Here is a 20,292-nt window from a genome sequence, read left to right as displayed (position 1 = left end):
TGAAGCACGCGCCGTCGTCGGCCCCCGCGCGCTGCCGGAGCCCTCGGCACGTTTCGTGCTCGCCGATCGCCGCGCTCTGCAAGCTCGTGGCTCGCACTCGCCATACTCGATTCGTGGCCGCCGGACATGCTCAGCCGTGACAGCGTCGCGACCCTACGTTCCACCACGCGCCTGCTCCTCGCCGGACGCCTGATCCCACCACAAGGAGCCGCTGTCCCACCCGCCGCTGGACCCGGCCTGCGCGCGCGCTGGAGCCCGCCTGCGCCTGCGCGCGCCGTTGCTGAATTAGGTGATGGGGAGAGAAATTACAGAGAGAGAGAGAGGGGAATTTGGCACAACGATGAACTCACTGGCTGTGAAAATTAGGAGCCGCTGTCCATCCGCCGCTTGCTTCCCGTCGGAATCTGGTTGCCGCGGCGCATTGCCGCTTGCTTGGCCCCGCTGGCTCGGTCTTGCTTTTCTCGCCGCAGTGCTAGCGAAAGGAGGAAGAAGGCTGTTGGGCGTGGCAAAGAAGGAAGAAGGACATCGTGATCGTGATGTAATGCTAATTTGAGGTAATATTTGTAGATTTCGGTGGTATTTTACGGAACTGAACAATTTTGATGATATTTCACGGAAGTCGTCATTTTTCAATGCCATGAGACGAATTTTCCCATCAAAATTTCGGAGCGCCGCCGCCGCGCCGACCGCTTCAGCCAGCTCCGCCTCAGCCTGGCCCAGCCGCCGTCCTCAGCGTCCGGCCACGCCGTCGTCCGCCGCGTCCCCCGCCGCGCCTCGGCTCCTCCGCGGCCGGCGTCCAGGGCGGGCTGGCGTGCCGCGCGCCATGCACGGCCGGCGTCCAGGGCGCCCGGCCTGCCGCGTGCCGCGGCCGGCTTGGGCAGTCAGGGGTGGGCCAAGCGGGCCCTCCGGCGTTGGCGGGAGCCGTGCGCCTCGCCCTGTGTGCGGTGCCCGGCGCCGCCGCCGTATGCTGCCGCCGTTGGCGCACGGCCTTGCCGGGAGCCGTGCGCCGAGCCGCGCGTGCGGTTCCCTGCGCCGCCGCCGTGAGGTGCCGCCGTGGCCCTCCGGACTGGCGGGAGCCCTGCGCGGCCGGCCTGAGCTCCCGCCGTAAGGCACCTTCGGCGTTCGCCGTGCGGCGAGCCGTGCGGCTTGCGGCCTGGGCATCCGGCCTGCTCGGAGGGCCTCCGCCTCCCGACGGAGACGGCGGGGAGGACGCTCGAGTAGCTCCCGTCCAGGGTCGTCGCTGTCGTGCCGCGCGGGAAGGGCGAGGACGAGTTCGGCGAGGAGGCGTGGACCAAGGTCTGACGCTTACTCCTATCGTTTCTCGTTGTGAGTTGTGACCATGTGCGAGCTTCTCGAGCAGTGGAGCATTGCGTGCAGACCTTATGAAAGCTGAATTGGTCCCTGTGCGGGGCATGCTTAGGCAATATACTTTGTTTTGGCATTAGGATTTAAGATTGCAGATTGTGGCTCCAGTTTTTGGCATTAGGAATTTAGGATTTAATAGTTCAGATTTTGGCTCCAATTCTAAATCACATACAACTTAACACCATTTTACAGCCAGGTAACGACATGTAGGCGTTGATGAATTGTGAATTGTATGCCTGGTATATTTGCATAAGAGAAATGTGACAGTTACATCATGTGGTACTATAATAGTCTTCCTATGGACTTGTTACCTTCGTCAAGTGTGTAGTTCTTACAAAACTAGCGTGTGTTGCACCTCCCTTCAGTTAGACATGCGCAAGCTTTGAGAAGTAGGTATAAGTAAGAAAGATGTGTATGTTTCCTGTGTTATGTTGTGGTTTCTCTCTAATCCAATCAGACCTACATTATTTTTGACAATAAGTATGTAATACTCATACTAAATGCTTGTCTGGTCAAACTTTCATTTTCGTGTTCTGAATCATTGATTGAATGTTCTTGTTGCCAGGATAAATCTATATCAGGATTTATATCCTATGCTCTCTGTGCAGCTGATGAGGCTTTGAAGGTGCAAATTGGTTGCCTTCAGAAGATGAGAAGAAAGAAAAAATGGTATCATTTTCTCATTTTCTTTTGTGGAAACACATTTTTCTTTTATATATGTATTTATGAGCTGTTGGGATCTGATTGGAGCTGTATCTGGGAGTCTCTATTGGTGGAGGCATTGGAAGCATCTCAAACATTTTAGATGCATCACAAATGACATTGAAAATGTCTGTATCCTTACTCCTGCATTTATCTTTTCTGGTTGCAAATTTTATTTTAGTAGCTATTCATATGTGATGGTGATGTCGATGTGATGGTGGCTGGTGGAACAGAGTCCACTATCGATGCTTTGTCTATATGTGGATTTGAAAATAGTAGTTTGTATACTTTTGTGACCGAAAAATGGCTTGAATGCTTCAGTAACGTAATTAGGTGCAACTGTTAAGTGTGAGGATTGTAGAAAGCCATAGAGAATCCACTTTTATGTTCAGAAATAAACATGACGAATAAATAGCCTATGCAGACTTGGTCACCTGCATATTTGCTTTTTGCCCACTGTTTTCGTGATTGATATGTAGCTCCTTTGATATGTAGCTCCCATCTTGATTTTGTGCAAGGTTGCAGATCTGTTGGTTCCTGGGTTCTTAGTGTGGTGCTGGTTCGGATTCCCCTGCTGCTTGTTCTGTATATGCAAACCTCCCCCCACCCCCTCCTGTGATGTCTTGTGCTAATCTGAGTATATGTCCATGCCTACAATCTGTTCATGTATATATGGCAGTGATGTTTTTTCAGCTGTCTATGCCTATGAAATTTTCCTAATCTGTACATGTGGCCATTACATTGTTATTTTTTTTGTTTATGCATATTTCTTCCATTCATGTGATGTTAGTTCCAGTTTATTTATCAACTATCCCATTGACATCTATATTAAAACACATTCAATGTGTGGAATTGTATAAATGGATTTGCAAGACAAGAGATGCAAGCTATTTGCTTGGGCTCCTCATCTTATCACAGCCATGTATGCATTCTTTCTGAGTAGAATTATGTGATACTGTGTTAGCACGGGCCAATTTACTAGTCGACCCACTAAAGCACCAAAGCGATTTTTGCTTGGTCTACCCCGTCGACGCCCCCCCCCCCGAGAGAGCACCTCCATGCGCACCAAAAAATTGTACCCACGCAATCCCCTACAACACAAAACGGAGGGACCAGATTTCATCGGCCTCCAAACGGACGGACGAGAGCAAAAGGCTTCAACGCCGCCCACGTCCACGCGGGCTCCAAATCCGCCGTAAGCTGCCTTAACGCCACTTTAGTATCGGGTCCAAATTTGAAAGTTCTCAAAACCATTTTAGTACCGGGCCAAGCCACCAGCTGATACTAAATTTTGCATTTTAGTACCAGTCGGTGTTACTTCGAAATGAATGCATCTCCGACTCAGTCACAAGTGATGCATATGTGAGATGGTAAGGAAACAACATGTGAAGCCGGAGGTCATGGGTTCGAATCCTCATGATCGCGCACGCGCATCTACGCATGAAAATTTTGTGTAACTTGGGACTTGGGACGATGCGCGTGTGTAGGCCTCCAAGGGGTTTGTCAATTTTTTTTTTGGGCTCAAAACCATTTAGTACCGGTGCGTGTGACGTCCCATTTAGTACCGGAAAACCGGTACCGGTCGGGCGCCCGATACTAAATAGGGGTTTCCGACCGGTACTAATAGCCTTTTTCTCTGGCTGTGACCGAACAAGCCCTAATATACACTAGGCCGGAAACAATTTGGCGTGGCGGCCAAATCGTATCTGTGCTGGCGGGTGGGAGGCCCGCCAGCACTCGTGTGCCAGCACAAATGGCAATTTGTGCTGGCGGGCCGCCAGCAGAGTTTGCATCTGTACTGGCAGACTATTTAACACGCCCGCCAGCACAAATTGCCATCTGTGCTGATGGGTGGCTTAACTAACCCGCCAGCACAAATACAAAAAAGAAAAAGAAAGAAGCCCGCTGAGCACATCACGGGCCCGGCGAGCCCATCCGCCATCGGCGTAGGTGTCCGCACGCCCGCCGCACGCACGGGCGCCGCTGCTGGATCTAGCCTCACCGCCAAGGCCTCGCCCGAGCCTCTACTCGGCCTCGCCTGCGTGCCGTCCCGGCCTTGTCCGGGCTGCCGACCACCGGATCCAGGCCTGCACCGCCGCTCGACTTCGCCCACGCGCCGTCCCGGCCTCGTCCGGGCTGCCGACCGCCGGATCCGAGCCAGCGTCGCCGCTCAACCTTGCCCGCGCGCTGTCCCGGCCTCGTCCGGGCCGCCGACCGCCAGATCCGGGCCCGCGCCGCCACTCCGCCTCGCCCACGAGCCGTCCCGGCCTCGGCCGCGCCGCCGACTGCCGGATCCCGGCTGTGCCGCTGCCTCGCCCTCACCTGCGCGCCGCCGCCTCGTCCTCACCCGCGCGCCGCCATTCGCGCGCGGGGAGGGAGAAACGGGATGGGAGGGGAGCCGCGCCGGTGTCCAGCTTCTTGGCGCAGGGGAAGCGTGCGAAGGGGCGTGGCGGCGGCGGAGGCAGTGGGGGGGGGGAGAATGAGACTGAGATGAAATCTCAAACCCTAATAGTATATATATATTAGTAAACCCTGGGTATTCAGTAGTGGAACCCCCCAACCCGACCATCACGCCGAGCTGAGCTCAACCCACCGCCCCGTGGCCGGTTTTCTGTCCGGCCGGTTCCTCCAAACGGTTTTCTTTTTGGTTCCCAGTTCCCAGATCGTGGCCACGATCTCACGACACGGTGTCCTGCAGGGATCCTAATCTTCCCCCTCGCTCCGCTCCGGTGCCGCGGTGCCACCCTGCGCCTCCCGCTCCGGTGCCGCCCTGCGCTGCCCGCTCCCGGTGATGCCGCTCCGATCCTCCCATCGCCGATCCGGTGAATGGCGCCTCCCGCACGCCAGCTACTGGCCAGGCCCTGCGCATCCTCACATTCAAGGCTTCCCCGCGTCAGATCGGGATTGTGGGTGGTGGTTTCTTCGATTTCGTCGCCAGGATAGAGTGCCCTTCGTTCGATCGGCTACCTCATGCGGGATGGGGGCGAGGATGCAAAGGCGACGGAGACCTGCAGCAGCTCAGCTTCCTCACGGTCTCCTCAAGCTTGCAATTTCTTCGAAGGTTTTATCCTCGGTATGCATAGTGCCATTACCTCCCCTCCACTCAATTCCCACGGTTTTGCTTTATTTCCCACGGATGTGTGGATTTGTTTAGGTAGTAAGCTCTTAGTAATCCCCATGACCAAAAGGGACATGGATATCTTCTTGATTCGTCATCGTAGGATGGCCCAGAGAGACTTGGCGCGGCGGCGGAGCGTTCCACAGCCACCCACCCGTCTGCTGGTGAGGTCTTCCCAGGTACTGCAGGCTTCCTCCACGCTTGTCCGCCGTTCTAGTCCCTACTTCTCCATCCCAATGCTGATTATCTTTAGTGGTTCTTCTTTGTCCCCAAATTTTTGTTCGTCTGGTCCTCAGATTGAAGATTGGTGCTTCAAGCAGTCAATTCTCTTGTTTCTGCTGCCGGCATCAGTGGCTGCTACATGACACAACCGACGGCTTTGTTTGGTGGGCAAGCTGACTTCCTCCCTATGATGTTGATGATACGGATCAAACGACGGCCAGTGCATTAGTCTACTTAGATGCCGGTGCCATGTTTTGTGCAAGAACAAGAACAACAACCTCGAACCCATACTGGACAAAGCACGAGAGGTTCATATTCCCTGTTTTTACTTTTCATATTCCTTAACTTGATGTTGTGCGCATTTAGTTAGTACCAGGTCCTAGTTTCCTGGTTCATTAAGATTGGTAGTGATTATAAGGTGCTTCACATACATATTCAGGATTGCTAATAATTTTATATAATTTTCAATTAGCATGCATACAGAAAATATGTTGCTGGAGGCAGACGAACTGTAGGGCAGTATATGCATTTTAGATGAATCTCACATGGATAAAAACATACCCTTCATTTCCTGAACTAGCTGTAGAAACATTGGAATTTATTTTTTTTTAACAAGGTTATGTGCAGTTCTGAGCTCTTTATTAGGCTTGTCTGAGAATTGTTCTTAGTTTTGATAGTCTTCTGGCAACGGGAACTGCGACTAGGCTCCTCAGCACAGCTATTATCTTCTTGTAATGAGTTTGTTCTGATTACTTGCAGTGGTGATTGTTCACTAATTACTACTTTCTCCTGCTTTGTTGTTTGAATTTAATACAAGATTTGAGATGATTTGATTTCTTTGCTCTCAGTTTACCTCTCACTTGCGTGCATTGTGAGGACACAAGGAGCTGATGGGCAAGCTGGTTCATACCAGCTTTCAGCTTGAGCTCCAATGTTGTCTCCATGAACATCATGGAGACCATTGCCAGAGTCTTTGTCGAGCCATTGATGTTCATCAGTTGGGGGTAGGGGAGGTCCACACCATAATCTTTTGTGGCATCTCCTCTATCCAGCTTCTCATGGACCATGGCGAGCTTGGCCATCGGAATCAGAGGTTATTACTAACTGATTAAAACTAGATGTTCAGTGATTCTGCAAGTCAAACAACCTAGATGTGCACTTATGTTTTCTTAGACCTGTATACATCCTAGCTAGTCCAATTGCAATGCTCTGATGAAGTCTCTCAGTTATGTAAAATTTTTGTGTAAGAGTAATGTAAAAAATTATAAGTGTTCTAAGTGTAGAAGTATCAGATGCTTCTTGTCTTGCCTAGTATTTTGGCAAACATTAGGTTTATTTTTTATCAGCAATAATTTGGAAACTTCTAATTTCTCTTTTACCTGCACCTTGGTGCCCAGTTCAAATTGTTCAGATCATGCTAGCTTACTGAAACTAGTTAGGTTAGGTTCCTGCCTGCAGCTTTGATATATCTACGTAGTAACTCATATTACATATTTAAGAATCCTGATTGTTACACTTTAAATGGTTTTCTTAGGATACTTTGCAGGTGAGATGGCATCCAATACTCTATATTGCTTTGTTTAATTTGGATGGTATTACTGTTAATATTGAGTCCATCTATACAGTGTCAGCATGATTGCACTGATGGAATGGTGATGCTAGACTAACATGGTTTATGGAATCTGAAAATGAATGAAATAAGTGATCTATAAAATAAAAACATCAACTAGTAATATGCTTTGATTCCTAACCATCTGATTTTTTTCACATTTTATTTTGATATCCAGGATGGATTCTGGTACGAGGTCAGTGCATATGATGCCTATCAATCCGAGGAGAACAAGGTGGTTTAGGAGTCCCAGATGACTGGGTACACAAGCAACGACTAGCTTTGTTTTTGTGTCCAAAATTTAGTACATGAGCATTATCAAGTATTTTTGTCTTATCATAAGTCTATTAGCTAGTATTAATTTTCCTGAATTGATCAGGGCTATCCGGAGGATGGAGGAGGTTCTGCAGCAGGTAATTCTGGTATCCAAGTCGATTGGGGAAACCGAATTAGAAGCAAAACTTGAGGAGGCAGTCAGCAAGATCAAGAGGCGCATAGTATCCACTGCATCTTTGTAATTGTAACATGTATTGACGGTGTCATAATTTCGTAAGAGCTCCCAAGAGCATAGAGAAATTAAGTCTCTCTTAGCTATTTCGCTCCAAGTGTTGTTGGCCTGATGGAGATGTCTGGTGGAAACATGGAACAGTGATGTGGCAGGCAAAGTTTTGTTAGTGTTGTTAACCTTGTACGTAGGGATGAAAACAGATCGGATACGGACGGCTATCACTGATATCGTATTTGTTTTCATATTTGTGTTCGAATACGGTGTCTGATACGGATAGTGTTAGTTTTTGTTGAATAAGATTGTAATAAATATCGACATTATAAAAATGTAACTTTTGAGCATTCGGATACGGATTGGTTATGGATAGTGGATACACGGAATCGGATTCGGACGGATAAAAATTCTTCCAGACCGAATCGATATATATATATATATATATGGAACCTGGAAATGGACCTTCTGGGCTCTTTTGGGCGTGATGATTTGTGCTGGCAGGTGGCTTAACGGCCCGCCAGCACAAATTTGCTAGTCTTTTCTGGCGGGCGTTTAAGAGGCCCGCCAGCACAGATACCCTTTGTGCTGGCGGGCACTAACCAAGTGGGTCCTCATAGTTTTGTGCTGGCGGGTTTCAACTACGCCCGCCAGCACGGTAAAAGGGTTGTGTCAGCGCAAATCGTTTCTAGCCTAGTGATATTTGTATTTAACTTTTCTAGTCACAAAGTGTCAAAGTGTTGTGGATATGAACACAGTCCATAAAGGGATGGTTGACCATTAATTTCTAGTATATACTTGAAACCAATTAAATCATGATATTATGAAAGCATTTTCCAATATGAATCTATACATTTTTAGATGATGGGAAAAAACGTCCCGGCCTTGACCTCCTAGAGGCTACAGCCTACAACCCACTTATTACATCAAACTGCAGCACCTCCATCTGCAAACACACTCATAAAGTTTACAAAAGTAAATAGGAGACACCAACAAAGTTTTCATGGGAATTTATTAAGTAGCAATCCTATTGCTAAATCTCCATCCATGGTTGGCGAAAATTTGCATAGCCATTGTCTCCAGTGATCGGCATGCATCCTTCAACAAGTTGGTATCATCATCACACTTTTGAAGCAGCGACCACATCCAAAGCCAATGTGTGGCCCTGAACAATACATGCATATAAGTTTTCATCGGAGAATTGTCAAAAACAATATCATTTCTACTCAACCATAGAGCCCAGCAAAGCGCATAAACTCCACATAATAATTGCGTTTTAGATTTACAGTCAAAGCGAAATAGCCAATCATTATAGAATTGAGCAACACTAGTTGGTGGTACCAAGCCAAAAGTGTATTGTACCACTCTCCAAAGGAATTTTGCAAAATGACAATCAAAGAAAAGGTGTTGGATAGTTTCATCATGTGAACAAAACACACATTTTTTTGCTACCATGCCAATTAAGCTTAGCTAGATTGTCTTTAGTTAGCACAACTCCTCTATGCAAGTACCACAGGAAAATCTTAATCTTAAGGGGAATCCTTGTCTTCCACAAGGTCCTATTCTGCCTTACATGACCATTGCAAATTAAAGCACTATACAGTGAATGGACAGAGAAAATTCCATTTTGGAGTAAACCCCATTTAAAGACATCTCCCCTATCATTCAATCTTACTTGAGCTATCCTTGCAACTAGGTTATACCATGATACCAAATTATTTCCTACCAAACCACATCGAAAAAGAGATATTTGAAGGAATGGAATTGAAAACCGTTGCAATGAAAATATGCTTCTTTCTTGCAATGTTATACTGAGAAGGATACTGTTGACTAAGAGTGAAATTGCCCAGCCATTTATCCTCCCAAAACCTGATGTTCTCACTGTTGTTTAGTTGGAAACTACCTAAGTTCAGGAACTTGTCTTTAACCTTCATTAAGCCCAACCAAAACTGTGAGTCACCTGGTCTTTTTTGAACCTGCGCAATTGGTTTATCCTTTATGTATTTCCTCTTTAGAAGATTTTGCCAAAGGCCATCATCATTGATCAGTGTAAACAACCACTTGCTTAGTAAACACTGGTTTTGAATGTCTAAGTTTTTTATGCCTAAGCCTCCTTGATCTTTTGGTTGACACAGAATGTTCCATTTAGCTAGTCTGTACTTCTTTTTGTGATTATCACTTTGCTAAAAGAAACGGGACCTGTAATACTCTAATTTCTCTAGAACTCCCCTTGGGACCTCAAAGAAAGAAAGCATAAACATCACTAGGCTCGTTAAAACTGTGTTAATCAACACCAATCTGCCCCCCACAGATAGGTGTTTCCCTTTCCAACTACTTAATTTCTTCTCAAACCGTTGTTCAATAATGTTCCAATCCCCATTGCTTAATTTTCTGTGGTGCATCGGGATACCGAGGTATTTAAAAGGATAATTCCCTGATTGACAACCAAACAACTGTGAGTATTGAGCTTCACATTGTTGTGCCTCTCCAAAGCAGAAGATTTCACTTTTATGGAAATTGACCTTGAGTCCAGACAATTGTTCGAAAGCACACAGGAGTAGCTTTAGATTGATTGCTTTCTCTAGATCATGGTCCATAAAGAGTATAGTGTCATCCGCATATTGGAGTATAGACAAACCATCGTCAATCAGATGCGGGATGACACCTTTTATTTGTCCTTGCACCTTAGCTCTGTTTATAAGGATGGCCAACATGTCTGCCACTATGTTAAAAAGGATAGGAGACAACGGATCTCCCTGTCTCAATCCTTTCTTTGTTTGAAAATCTTGTCCTACTTGATCATTTATTTTAATGTCCACGTGTCCTCCTCTCATGAATGAATCCACCCATTGGCACCATTTATGAGAAAAGCCTTTCATTTCTAGAGTTTGTTTAACAAAAGACCATTTTACTTTGTCATATGCCTTTTCGAAGTCAATTTTAAATATGACTCCATTCTGCTTTGTCTTGTGCAACTCGTGGATGGTTTCATGCAAAATCACGACACCTTCCATGATGTTTCTACCAAGTAGAAAAGCTGTTTGTGTAGGACTAATAACTTTTTGTGCAACTGTGGTGATTCTGTTTGTAGCTACTTTTGTAAAGATTTTAAAGCTAACATTCAGCAAACATATAGCAAACATATAGGTCTGTATTGCTAAATTCTACTAGCTTCTTTACATTTGGGCAACAAGATTATTGTGCCGAAGTTGAGGCTAAAAAGGGGAAGTGTACCATTGTGGAAATCCTCAAATAAAGCCATTAAATCATCCTTTATTGTACCCCAAAAGGCCTGATAGAATTCAGCAGGGAAACCATCCGGCCCAGGTGCTTTATTTTGCTCCATTTGAAAGATAGCTTTTCTCACTTCCTCTTCTGTAAATCGTTCAACAAAAGCTTCATTTTCTAGATCTGTCACTTGTGGGATATCATCCTTACGCGTCTCGTCCAGTCAAAAATTATTTTCTTCTGGAGGACCGAAAATTATGTCTCGTCCATATGAATCTATACATATTATTGTTTTCCTATGATGGGTATAAAAAGACATGACAACATTCTAGGTCAAACAAATTGGTCGAGTCTTTGTGAGTTTTTTTTATTGAAAACGCGGGAGAGATAAGCTTCTTTGCATTAAGATAGAAGAAAACGATTCAAATTACACAATGCGCCACAACTTCATGGGCTGGCCCACCTTTGTTAGATATTACAAGATAAAAGCTTGGGCCTAGAAATGGAACTCAAAAATTAACTACTCACTAACTAAACAACCTGAACAACCTAGCTCTATCGCAGCTACCGTCTCAAGCAGCAGTAGAGATGGCTCTACGCCGGCCCGCTGCTGATCTTACCCTAGTGTTGGGGAATAGCTCCTTGATTGCCGAACGGTATTTCGGCTGAAGAGAGGCCTTGCACCCGGCATCATATGCCTTCTTGCCGTCGACCAACGCCGCAGAAGGTGCATCGGTATCCAAACCGAAGCGACACATTAGGAGGCCCTCACCACGCTTGGCCACCGGCACATGTGATAGTTTCTGGCTTGCGATGCATCGACTACGAGGGGGCAATGCAATGGTTGCACCGGCCGCTTGGAGATCCGTGCGGGCATTAGCCTGGCCTGGTGTGCGAGCAGGAACCGTCGGGACCAGAGGGGTACGAACCGGCGCTTGAACTTCCTTGATGAATAACTCGAGCCTGGTGGCAAAGTCAGGTTCGTTTGTGTCGCCTGCCAGCTCCGGATGTGGGCCTGCAGTATCAGACACCTCCGGAGTCTACTGAGAGGGGTCCTCGGCTCTCGCGATGGGCGAGGCAAAGCGTACTGCTTCACCCGCCACCACTGCTGCAAACCGGCTGGGCCTGCATAGCTGCGCGTCAATCTCCAGCGTGCCCATTTCAGCCTCCGCATTCACTCCCACCGCAGGTGCGTCCATCTGGCGGATTCCGGTGCTGGCATGTGGGCCGGTAACAACAGGCTCCTGCAGCTCTGGGGCAGCGTCTGGGGAGGGCGAAGGCTAGGAGTTTCCATGCGGCACACCAGCCGACGCACCTGCAATTATTCATTTATTTGTGAGTGGAGGGAGATTGGGAGAACATACTAATACTATATCCAGGTGCAATTATTTTTGCATGGTTGAACTTCGGAAAATAGTTCTCCATAACATGGTTAACACCGTGGTTGTTGCGATGGTGTGACAGGACATGATAAGGCAGCAATTCTGTTTTGCTGCTAGTGTGCTTGCAGCAGTGCTGTATGCGGTTTCTGGTTACAGCTTCACGGGTAAAAGTTCATTTCATATTGCAACCGAATTACAAAGAGCAGTATTTCTATTCATATTCATGCATGTTGCTTGTGGAAGTCATCAAATATGAAATTTAATCGCAGTGCCATGTTTTTTTAAAGAAAAATAATACTTCTCCATGGAGATCTGCTGTGCACTTTACCACGGAGACACACCACGGAGAAATCAGAGATGATGTAATTATATACTAAGCACATATAATAACATGAGAAAAAAGGCATAACAACCTTGTTCTTCGTGATGGCGTCCACAATCCTCTCCTCCATAACTACTGGCAGCACCAATCTCCTTTCCGACTACTTGGGTAACTGCTGGCAGCACCAATCTCCTTTCCGACTGCTTGGGTTGCAAGCAAATAGACTCTACATGAATACGAACTTAGACTCCATGGGCCATGGCTAATAAATGAAGCCCCATTATTGAGCCTTCTTTCATAAGCCTGCGTCAAGCAACCAAAAAAACCTTTTAACATTTAATATCTTCCCTCCTTCCCTATCAGAAATCGCAATAACTGTCCCAGGTATGAACTAGTACCAGATAGTATACATCATAGCAATTTGCGTCATAGTGTTTGACCGTGCATCGTATTTGATCCATAGTAGTGAGTTAAACTATATAAAATCCATTGTTGCCTTTGACGAAGGATTATGCAGCACAAATCTTAAAGCTACCACATCCGTAGATCAAGGTGGATATCTATAACGCCACATAGAAGAATAAAAAGCGGGTGCGACACTATGTATACAATATACAGTAACCAACTAACCATTGAGCATCACACACTGGTTTTTTGTAATTTTAGGGGTTAGGTGGTGATGGTGATTGGTACCACTGGATCGCAGCGACTCCAGCATAGTCATGTGAAATTGTGAGAACTTCCTATCTATGATTCTTGTACGGATTGCATGTTCGACAGTATACGGGGTTTCTTCACATGGCAATACTCTCCTCCAATGGCCAATTTGATGAGAAATGGGTGCAAAAAATGGTGAGGAGAAGTGGTGGCGTCGAGTAGATCACTGTTGGAGAAACGCTTATCGGTACCAGCACGTTAGTGCCGGTCACAAGTGAGCCGGCACTAACGTGTATCTACAGTACACCACAGTCACGTTAGTACCGGCTAGACTCTACAGCCGGCACTAAAGTGTCACCCCCAACGGTAAACAGCCTGCCACCTAACGGTCAGTAGCCAATTTAGTACCGGCTGCAATCTCCAGCCGGCACTAACTTGGCACGGTGCAGGTTAGTGCCGGCTGAATTCACTGGCCGGCACTAAGTTGCCCCGTATATACTGCCCCCTCCCTTCTTCCCCAGCCCGACCCATCCATTTGGCCGAGCTTCTCCTCTCTCCCATGGCGTGTTAGAGGGGAGATGCTGCCCATTTTCTCCAAAATTTGTGAGGATTTGGGCCATCCAAGTGCATTAAAGGTTAGCAGCTTCTTCCACTCTTCTTTCACAGTGTTTATTCTTTCGTTTCATGCTTTCTAGGTAAAGAAAATAGTGATTTTAAGGTTGAGGAACAATGAGCATAATTTTCCAATTTGTTCATTAATTTGAACAAAATAGAATTGATTTGTTGTGTTTTAGAGAAGGATTACTAGATAGTTTGAGTATGACACATTTAGATTATTTTTTTTGAATTATTTCATGGGGACATGTCTATATGTTATTATGCAAAATTTTAAGGATTTTAAGGATGAGGGAAAATGAACATGATTTATCAATTTGTTCATTAATTTGAGCAAGGTAGAATTATTTGTTGTTTTTTAGAGAAAGTTAACTATATAGTTTGACTATCACATATTTAGAATGATTTTTTCCGAATTATTTCATGGTGACATGTGTATATGTTATTGTGTCAATTTATTTTGCTATTTACTTTAGGTTTACTAGATAGGTGGCCTATGACACATTTACAATTTGTTTTCGAAATACATCATAGTAACTTGTTTTGATATATGTAGAATTGATTTTTGTTTTTATACGGTAATTTATTACAGATGGACCGGCAATGGATGCACGGAAGCCGGAGCACCTCGGCGTGGATTCAGGGTTTAGATTCTTTTCTCAAGGCGGCAATGGCAAATATGTCGCAAAAGGGTTTAATGTGTTGTCCATGCAGTATTTGCGAAAATAAAAAGGAATTCCGGAAAAGAGATACTCTATGGAATCACCTGGCCTTGAATGGATTCATGAGTAACTATACCCTTTGGACCAAGCACGGCGAAGTTGGAGTTATGATGGAACATAATGAAGAAAATGCCGATGATGATAACAACCTTCCAGATTGGGCATGGGTTCATGAAGCAGGTGGCTTTCAAGATGAACCAATGGACGAGGGTGAAGCAAATGTTGCACAAGAGGAGCCACCTGACGAGCTAGGTCAGGCGTTACTTGATGCACAGAAAGATAGTGAGACTGTGAAGGAGGCATTAAAGTTCGAGAAGATGTTGGAGGATCACAAAAGGCTGTTGTTCCCTAGTTGCAAACCGGAGCAAAAGAAGTTGGGTACCACGCTGGAGATGTTGAAATGGAAGGCAACTAATGGTGTCACCGATAAGGGATTTGGTGAGCTATTAAAGATTGTAAAGAACATGCTTCCTGAGGGTAATGAACTGCCGTCAACAACATACGAAGCTAAAAAGATGGTTTGCCCTCTTGGATTGGACGTGCAGAAGATTCACGCATGTCCTAACGACTGCATCCTGTATCGCGGCGAATACGAGAACTTGGAAGCTTGTCCTGTTTGCAGCGCATTGCGGTATAAGATTAGGCGAGATGATCCAGGTGATGTTGATGGGCAGCCGGTAAAGAAGAGAGTTCCCGCAAAGTTGGTGTGGTACTTCCCTATAATACCACTGTAACGAACATGGCACCATTTATGCCATTTCGAGTGATTTTGGTGATCGAATGACAACACAACACTTGGACTAATATGATTGTTAAGATGATCATTCTCAGACTTTTAGGTTCAAGTGATGACAAAGAGAAAGAGAAAATAGGCGTAGCAAGGCCCGAAGGGCAGCCCCTACGGGGGTTCCGCTACCCGGTTAGCGGACGGGGGTCGAGGGGGAGCCGCCCCTTGCGGGTCTCAGGGCAGCGCCCTGAAAGCTCTTCGGATCAGGAGCACCGGAAGAACCGACGCCAGGGGCACCGGTGCATCCGACGCTTGTCGGAAGAACCGACGCTACGATGTTTGGTGCAGGAGGAAATCGAAGCCAAGTCAGCCTACAGGCACCGGTTGAACCGACGGGTCAAAATGGGGCATCGGTGCATTGGCCGTCCTTTGTACCAGAGACGATGTCAAGTGCCCAGAAGAAGTGTCTTCAGCACCGGTTCAACCGATGGGGCATCGGTGCATACCACCGGTGTAATGACGTCAGCGTCCAGGAGAAGATTCTTTCAGCACCGGTTGAACCGATGAGGCATCAGTGCATTGCATCGGTTCAACCGGTGGTCTCTGCGTCAGCCATCAGGAGTCCAACGGCTACTTCGTGTTATGAGTGACCGGATGAACCGACGCTACCCTGCCAAGAGGCATCGGTTCTTCCGGTGGTACGCAGATTTTCAGCTAACCGTTGGAGCAACGGCTACAAGACTTGGTGGCCTATATATACGCCTCACCCCGGCCATTTGAAGATTGCTGGAGTTGCTGGACATCCCACACACACCCAAGAACATCTCCAAGCCATACAAAAGCATCAAGATCATATCCTTAGCCCTTAGCACACTTTGAGAGTGTTGTGTAAAGGATTAGCTCTTAGTGAGTGAGTTTGCAAGGCTTAGAGCCTTTGTGCTGTGGTTCATTAGTGAACCAAAACAAGAGCTTGGTGCGCCGGCACCTTGGAGCGTGAAGCTCGCCGGCAACGTCATCGACCCTCCGACTTGGTGTGGAGCGGCGACGACACCTTTGTGCGGGGGACGTGGAGACCCCCATCCTTTGTGGAGAAGCTCCTTAGTGGAACCCGGGGCCAAGGTGACCGTGATTGTGTTCACGGAAGAGACTTGGTGGCCGAGTAGCAATACTCTTAGTGAGTGCTACAACAACGTGGATGTAGGTGTGCCTTTGTGGCTAACCGAACCACGGGATAAACACCCGCGTCAAGAGTTTGCTATCTCCTATCCCGCTCTTTAAGCTTCCGCATTTCATTCTAGTAATGTGTATGCCTTTACTTTCATAGAATAGTTTCTTGATAGGAAAGGCTATAGGTTGCTAAACTCTTTTGGGATAGGGGTTTTACACTAGAACAACCTAGTTGCACATCTAGATAGCTTGTTTTAGTTTAAGCTTTGTGCAAACTAGTTGGAGCCATAGGTCTACGTTTTTATTAGTGCCTAATTCACCCCCTCCCCCTCTTAGGCTAGAGCACCCGATCACTTTCAACCACGTCTGAAGCGCTTTTTCAAAAACAAGGATAACGCTAAGTTGATGCGGTGGCACAAAGAAGACCGTAAGGAGGATCACATGATCAGACACCCAGCAGATGGGTCCCAGTGGAGAAATCTTAACCGAGAGTATCCTCAATTTGACAACGACCCAAGGAATATAAGATTTGCTCTAAGTACGGATGGAATGAATCCGTACGGTGAGTTTGGCAGCGCTCATAGTACATGGCCTGTGACCCTATGTATGTTCAACCTTCCTCCTTGGTTGTGCCTGAAGCGTAAGTTCATCATCATGCCGGTGCTTATAGAAGGGCCAAAAGAACCTAGCAACGACATTGATGTGTTCCTGCAACCCTTGATGGATGATCTATTACTACTCTGGAAAGAAGAAGGTGTACGTGTATGGGATGAGTATAAACAGGAGTCCTTGAACCTCCGAGCTTCGCTTTTTGTATGCATCAATGATTGGCCTGCACTTGCAAAACTTTCGGGACAGTCGAACATGGGATACATGGCCTGCACCCACTGTTATGATGAGACCGATAGCATTTATTTGAAACACTGTAAGAAGTGCGTATACATGGGCCATCGTCGATTTCTTCCTACCGATCACCCCCTAAGAACCGAAGGGAAGCATTTCAAAGGAGAGCCCGAAACTCGTCCTAAGCCTCTATTCCGTAATGGAAAGCGTGTGTTCTCGATGATCAAGGATGTGAAGGTAGTATTTGGAAAGGGTCCCGGTAGCCAACCTGTTCCCAAGGATGACCAGGGACATGTTCCAATGTGGAAGAAGAAGTCTATATTGTAGAACCTACCTTATTGGCAAGTCTTACAGGTTCGCAACGCAATTGATGTGATGCATCTGTCGAAGAATCTTTGCGTGAACCTACTAGGCTTCCTGGGAGTGTATGGTAAGTCAAAAGACTCATTGGAAGCAAGGCGCGACATGCAACAGCTAGCTGGACGACAAGGCTTGCAACCCAAGAAGAGAGACAAAGGATGCCACTATTTAAAACTTGCCAGCTATAATCTGAGCAAAGAGGAGAAGGAAAGTATGTTCGATTACTTGAACAGTATCAAGGTCCCGTCTGGGTACTCCTCAAATATACAGGGCATAATAAATGTGAAAGAGAAGAAAATCCAAAACTTGAAGTCACATGACTGCCACGTCCTGATGACACAACTACTTCCGGTTATACTAAGGGGTGTTCTACCGGAAAATGTGAGATTGGCAGTTGTAAAGCTTTGTGCGTTCATGAATGAAATTTCTCAAAAAGCAATTAATCCAAATAATCTAATAAAGCTGCAGAAAGACATTGTCGAATGTCTTGTCAGCTTCGAGATGGTCTTCCCACCTTCCTTCTTCAATATTATGACACACCTTCTAGTTCATATTGTGACAGAAATAACTATCCTGGGTCCTGTTTTTGTACACAATATGTTCCCTTTCGAGAGGTTCATGGCCGTATTGAAGAAGTACGTGCGCAAACGTTCTCGCCCAGAAGGATGCATTGCTAAGGGCTATGGAACAGAGGAGGTCATTGAGTTTTGCGTTGACTATCTTCCTGATCTCAATCCGATTGGGCTCCCCGTGTCACACCATGAGGGGCAACTAAAGGGAAAAGGCACACTAGGAAATAAATGTAATATGAACATCTCTTGTAGTGAATTCAGCCAAGCAAACTTCACGGTTCTTCAGAATTTTGCTTGGATTACACGCCAACATATAAAAACTTTTGACGGCTGGTTCAGATGAAAATTATTGGGCAACAACACAGTTGATCAAGAACTTCAATGGCTGGCCAGGGGACCATCAATAACCGTCCAGCAATACCAAGGGTACGAAATCAATGGGTATACATTTTACACGAGAGCTCAAGATAAAAAAAAGCACTAACCAAAACAGTGGTGTCCATATGTGTATAGTAAAGAGTAATGGAGAAAAAACAACTACTATGGTGTCATAGAGGAGATATGGGAACTTGAATATGGACCCATAGTTGTCCCTCTGTTTCGTTGCGAATGGGTGGCTGGAGGAGGCGTAACGAAGGACCGGTATGGGATGACCATAGTCGATTTTAAAAAGATTGGATATAAAGATGAACCATTCGTTGTAGCCAAGGATGTGACACAAGTGTTCTATGTGAAGGACATGTCGAGCAAACCGAAGAAAAAGTCGGATAAGACGTCTCAAGCAGACAAGGCTGGAAATGAGCCGAAACGGCACATAGTTCTTCCAGGTAAAAGAAAAGTTGTTGGAGTCGAGAATATTTCGGACAATTCGGAAGATTATGACCAGATTGATGACCTTCCTCCATTCTTAGTTGACGTTGACCCCAGCATCCTCTTATCCAAAGAGGACACGCCTTACTTACGCCGTGATCACGTCCAAGGCACTTTCATCAAAAGGAAGATTATCAATGTTACAGTAGATAATGATGATGAGTAGTATTTTTATATAAACTATATATTGTATTTTCTCATTAAGTGATGTAATGTAACGCACCGCGTCGTATTTGTCTCAATTCTCGATACTATTCGTCCAATTAGGACACAATATCATCTTCAGATAATATTATATTTTTGCATGGTATAAATATTATTTACTTTCACTAATTTTGCATTACTAGGAGTGTTGAAACATTAAATTACAAACAAATAATCAAGTAATTTTGCGAATTGATTACATCATTGTATAGGTTATTACTGAAAATACTTTTGAATATTTTTGCATGGATCAATCTGAAATTTTTTCGATTTATTACGAATAATAGAAGCATATTAACATATAAACCCTATAAGCTACACATAATTAATAATAGTAGCATATTTGTTAATTTACTTCAATTGCTATTATTATTGTGTAGATATAATTACTATAATTATTGTGTAGCTAAAAAAATTAAGATATAAATTTTTGTTTTATTATTTTAATTATTAAGTCTATTATGAATAAATTTATGAATATTAAAAATTTATTGTAAATGGGAACTGGCGTGGCGAATTTACAATTCCCGCCAAATGGGACACGTTAGTGTCGGCTGGTAGTTCGAGCCGGCACTAACGTGTCCCATCTGACGTCACGGGGGCATGTTAGTGCCGGCTGGTAATACCAGCCGGCACTAACCGAGCCACCCTCCAACAAATAACCCCCTTCGCCGCCCAATTCAGATCGACGTTGCCCTGCCGCCCCGACTTCTTCTGCCGCCCCTGCTCGCTCGCCCGCGTGCGCCGCCGCGTTCTTCCCCGGCCGTGCATGGGTCCCCGGCCGGCGCTCGACCGTGGCCGCCCTCGAGGTCGTCCCCAGCCCGCCGTCCCTCCTCGTCGTCCCCAGGCCGGCCGCCCCCACGCCTCGTCGTCGTCCTCGCCGGCCCGGCCCGCGCCGCCGCGCACCTCGGCGTCCTCGCCCGGCCCGCGCCGCCGCGCACCTCGGCGTCCTCGCCCGGTCCGTGGAGCCGCCCGTCGAGTCATCAGCGCCATCGCGGCCGCCCGGCTGCCCCCACGCCGCCCCGGCCCCGACCACGCCGCCCCTGCTTCCGCCGAGGTAATGTGTTCTATCTCTCTATTGCGTACTGCTGCCACAATCCAAACTTGT

The 20,292-nt window shown here is 46.3% G+C and overlaps 1 long non-coding RNA gene across 6 annotated transcripts; it reads left to right on the top strand.

The window, feature by feature from the left end:
- Positions 1-648: 648 nt before the first annotated feature.
- On the top strand, positions 649-7,873 carry LOC120699067. 6 transcript variants are annotated; one of them, XR_005685198.1, is made up of 7 exons: positions 649-1,296; positions 1,974-2,034; positions 2,593-5,364; positions 5,482-5,715; positions 6,256-6,500; positions 7,195-7,277; positions 7,396-7,873. It is a non-coding gene; the product is annotated as an uncharacterized LOC120699067 (long non-coding RNA). The 6 variants fall into 6 exon arrangements; XR_005685197.1 differs by having other exon boundaries at positions 1,931-2,034; XR_005685199.1 differs by lacking the exons at positions 649-1,296; positions 1,974-2,034 and adding an exon at positions 2,123-2,195.
- Positions 7,874-20,292: the final 12,419 nt, after the last annotated feature.

The sequence above is a fragment of the Panicum virgatum genome, chromosome 3K, assembly GCF_016808335.1.
Source record: "Panicum virgatum strain AP13 chromosome 3K, P.virgatum_v5, whole genome shotgun sequence".
Taxonomy (NCBI): Eukaryota; Viridiplantae; Streptophyta; class Magnoliopsida; order Poales; family Poaceae; genus Panicum; species Panicum virgatum.
The sequence above is the reverse complement of the archived record's forward strand: the minus strand, read 5'-3'. Positions and strand labels throughout refer to the sequence as shown.